At 53.7% G+C, this 4638-nt stretch overlaps 1 protein-coding gene across 1 annotated transcript in view; it reads right to left on the reverse strand.

The window, feature by feature from the left end:
• PLXNA1 (plexin A1) overlaps positions 1 to 4638 on the reverse strand; it is a 265521-nt gene that overhangs the window by 239797 nt on the left and 21086 nt on the right. The window lies entirely within an intron of this gene.

Consider the following 4638-nt stretch of genomic DNA (forward strand, 5'->3'; position numbering starts at 1 on the left):
GACCACGGAGCCAATTTCCCAGCCAGTGGATCGTGGTGGACCCAAGGCCACAACTGGCCAGTTTTGCCAAGAGGTGATCATGGGATACCAGATCGAAGGCTTTTTTGAAGTCAAGATATATGACATCAATCTCTTCTTCCTTGCCCAGGTGATAGGTCACCTGGTCGTAGAAGGAAATGAGATCAGTCTAGCAAGACCTACCCGCAACAAACCCGTGCTGGCTATCCCTTAGGATGTTGGTGTCAGCCAGTCCATTAAGGATGACATCTTTACTAAACTTTTCTAAGATCTTCCCCGGGATAGAAAAGTCAGGCTGATGGGCCTATAGAATTAGAGCCTTGGAAGTGGGCTAGATGGGGGCTTACAGTGAAGCTTCCCAAACCAGGTAAGTGAAGTGTTAAAGTACTTCCCACATCCCTTTCCCTGCCTAGGCAGCAACAGATAATGTCTGTACAGGCTGTGCATGGAGCCAAGGCAAGCAAGGGGTGGGCACTGCAACCCCACACTTGCTATTCTGGGTGGGTCTGAACTGCACCTCCATGACTACCTCAGTGAGGCATCCCAGGGCCATGCAAGCCTGGAGCTGCACACAGCCATGGACCGGTTGGAAACCCCACCTCCCCACCACAAACCCCTGCAACCACACCCTGGAGCTGACAGCTATGTTGCATGCCCACTCCAGCAGCAAACCCAAGCAGCAAAGACCCTGCAGGCCATTCTTCAGAGGTCAGCCCCACTTGCCCTCCCCACCTCCCCCACCACACCAGCCAAGACAATGGGCCTCTCTCCCCTTTTCATCTCAGTGAAGAAAGGGTGGGAAGAAGAGTCCAGTGATTTACAGCTGCCATGAGAAAGGTCTCAGGCCCATCCCATCTCTGCCCTGTAGTCTCCACCTCCTCCCCTAAAGCTATAGGGACACCCTGGAGTCTCAAAGCTCCAGCTCAATACAAACAAAGGGATGGGGGCATAAGGAGAGCTATAACTCTACTGCATTCCCAGCAAGATTCAGGGACCCCTGAGCAGCCCCAAACACTGTCTGACAGCACCAGGGGTTTCCATATCTACTGGCACATCCTCAACCTGGTGTCTCTCCCCCTTGATCTACCAGAACCAAACACCCCTTAGTGAGATGGCACATGAAGATACCATCTACACAGGGGAAGCATCAGCTAAACCTTTTGCTTCCCATTTGCCTCCTCAGATGAGGTGTTCCAAAAGGGGACTTTTTACCATCTTTAATTTTCCCTGAGCCTAATAAAGGGTGTGTGAGCCCAAAAGCTTGCAGAAAAAGACAGGGTTTTTTTTGCAATTTCTTAGTTGGTCTAATAAAAGGTAACATCTCTGAACCGAGAGTTTTGCATTTCCAAAAGGAAGACACATCCCAACCTCAGATCTCCAGCTGGGTTCACCAGGAATAATCCTGTTGAACTCCACAACAGTAGTCAGCATCTCCAGCAGGGCATGGCACAGAGAAGATACAGCCCCAGGCAGCATCTTGGCTCTGCCAGAATTACATCCCCAGGATCCTTTTCACCCCACACACTCCAGCACAGCCCGACTGGCACACAGGATGTAGGCAAGGGTCTCCCCCTGCGTTAGAGCAACAGGTAGAGGAGGCAGGTGGACAGAACCTGGCAGGCCAGCAGCCCAGCTTGGCATGGCCAACCCTGCGAACTCCATGACAAAACCCAGCCAGCCACCAGGACACCTCCAGATGAGCCCTTCTCAGCGGAAAACAGGGAGACAAGGATTGTTACCTGCTCACCCAGGGCATAGACCTGCCATCTCACACTCCTTCTCACTGTTTTCTCATCTCCTGGCCAGGGGGACTGAACCAGGTCCTCAAACCACTGAGTGGACTCCCATGGTGCCTCTTGATGGAGCAGAGCAAGATTCTGGGCTGGGTATAGGAAAAAGGGCTAGAGAACTCCCTATGCCCATATGTCAGCTTAGTTGTTGGGAGTGATGGTGTCCTTTCCCCTTTCCTGATGAGCGCCAACCCCCCTGGAAAAAGCTCAGTCTAATCAGCCTCATGATACTATCATGAAGTGCTTCTCACCTTCCCTTGACCAGGCCCCAAAACAGCCTTCCCTTGACCAGCCCAGCCAGTTCTCAGTGACTGGTCTATAGGCAGGCACTGGGGAAGCAAGGATAAGTGAATGAAAGGTGTGAAACCAGTACTTAACAGAGTCACAGAAGTTTAGAGCTGGAAGGGACCTCCTGAGATCACTGGGTCCAGAGCCCCTGCTCTAGCAGGCAGCACAGCAGACCTAACCCATGGGACTCACAAGCAGGGATCCTGGTTTTCTCCGATTAAAAAAATCCCTAATTTTGGGGTTAAAAAAGTAACCCAAAAAACACATTTTCATGTGATCAAAATGAAACACCACTAAATGTAAAGTTATTTATCTAGCTATCTATCTATGTATTACTGGTGTTTCATTTTAATAATGGAAAAATGTGCATTTTGAGTAATTTAACCTGAAAATTGGGGATTTTTTTTTTTAAATCAGAGAAAACCAGGATCCCTGCATATAAGATACTGCCCTCAAAACCCTCCAAAGTTCCTTGTGTATGCAGAAAAATGAGTGAAAAACAAGACTGCCCTGAGGGAGTGATGGAGGATGTTGCTGACTGGACATTACTTCCTCAGCATGGTTGCCCCCAGGCCAGGAAAGGCTGGAAGCTCTGAGTTAAAGCTTATTACAACCCCACATAGAAGCCCTCACTCAGCAGCAAAGCAGCCTTAGCTGGTCAGAGTTCAATCCTCTAGGAGATCCCAGTACATGAACATGGGCCAAGCCCGAGTGGCCAATGTGGAGCTCCTGAACTGCCCCTGCCCTGCCACGGGGCCACACCTCACTGCAGCAAGGGCCAGGAGCCTGGAACAGCATCAGCATGCCTGGTTTCCTGCCCACGTGCATGGAAGCTAGAGGCTTGGTAACAGGCATGGGCATCCCCCCAGTATTGAGTTGCCACCACCAAGGGAAGCTTCTTCCTCCAGTAGTGCCATTCAGCTACAGCACAGCATTGGCAAGGCCAGCAACGGGCTTGCAGGGCTCCACGCAGGAGGGCAGGGAGCAGAGCGCGCCTCGGCTTCAGCAGTGTCAGCACATTCTGTCCTTGCAGATGCCCCTCCAGGTGCCCCTCCCGCACCCCTCCTTCTCCCACTCGCCCTGCCACCCTCAGAGTTCACAGTACAACAGGGGTAGGCAACGTTTTTTGGCTGGAGTGCCAAAAAAAAACAACGTCTACTTTGGAAGGTGCCGGAGCGCCGACTTGCCAGAGACGGTAGCATCTGTTTGCAGCCTCCTGGCTGCAGCTGGCCCATGGAGCCCGGTCTGCTTGCGCACGGCTTGCAGCCTCCCAGCCGCCTGCTGGGAGCAGCCTGGGCTCCGTGGCTGGCAGCAGCTGCTTAGAGCCCGGGCTGGCAGTGGTGTGCCGAGCAAAATGGCCTTGCGTGCTGTGCTTGGCACGTGTGCTGTGGGTTGCTGACCCCTGGAGTACAAGCACGGGCTACAGTGGAAAAAACAAAAGCTGTGTCAGGATTGCCCTCACAACAGCTGCACATGGCCGCCCCCTCAGCTCGCCTCCTGCCTGCAGGGTCATCCAAGCCAGGCTTGGACTCAGGCTCCCCATGGTAAGTGCACCTCTAACCCACTGAGCAGGTGCCAGGCTGAGGCTGCCCCAGTTGTGTTTCCCCAACAGCATTTCAGAGCCCTTCCCCACCCTTCGGGGCCCAAGAAGCCTGCCCAGAGGCAGGGCTGAGCGACTGTGTATACACACCACACACAGCTGGACAAGCAGCAAGGGGAAAGCGATGCAGGTGCTAAGCTGCAAAGTTCCCTGGGTGCTGAGAGAACCGAATCCAAGAGCCGGCAGCCCTGGAAGCAGTCCTAGCCAGAATCACCCCACGTGTCTGCAGCATGCATCCTCCCAAATGAGCCGGAAACAAAACGACTTCTGGCATGGAGCACAGCAAAGGTGGGGAGGACACGGGAACAGCAATGCTGAGGAGGAAGAAGCCAGCCAGCACCCTGGGTTTTCAGCCCTCATCTCTGAAGGACTCCACCCAGCACGGGATTTGTTTCATCAGCCCTTTGCCCTACTGGAGTGAGCCCATGCCTCCGCAAACAGAGAAGCAGATCAAAGCCAGGCCATGGGGAAGCATCACAGGCTCCCAGCTCCCTAGGGCCCAGCCTTTCTCTCACCAGGGCAGACTCAGCCCAGGCAAAGCAGCCCAGTGCCTCTTTGCTGAGCAAGGTGGGGACCCACCACACCCATGCCCTCAGCAGCGTAGCAAGGCAGCAACTAATTATTTCATACCCTATTGCTTCTGCAGTGCTGGGCATCAAAGAAGCACAGCCTTTTCCAGATGCTAATGAATTTACTCTCCCACCACCCAGACAGGTGAGATACATCACCATCCGGACAGCGGAGGTGGGGAAACCAAGGCACCGAGGGGAAGTGCCCCAACGACACAGCAAGGAAAACAACCGCTGCCTCCGGACTGCCAGCCCAATGCACCGCAAAGCCACCCCAGCTGTACAGCCTGCTTTCCCTCCAACTGGCTGGAACTGCCTGTGGCCAAGACACATGGCCTTACCAGCCATACATGAGGTCAGCTTCCTGCACCAC

This window comes from Gavialis gangeticus, unplaced genomic scaffold (assembly GCF_001723915.1).
Source record: "Gavialis gangeticus isolate Ggan-Ray unplaced genomic scaffold, GavGan_comp1, whole genome shotgun sequence".
NCBI lineage: Eukaryota > Metazoa > Chordata > Crocodylia > Gavialidae > Gavialis > Gavialis gangeticus.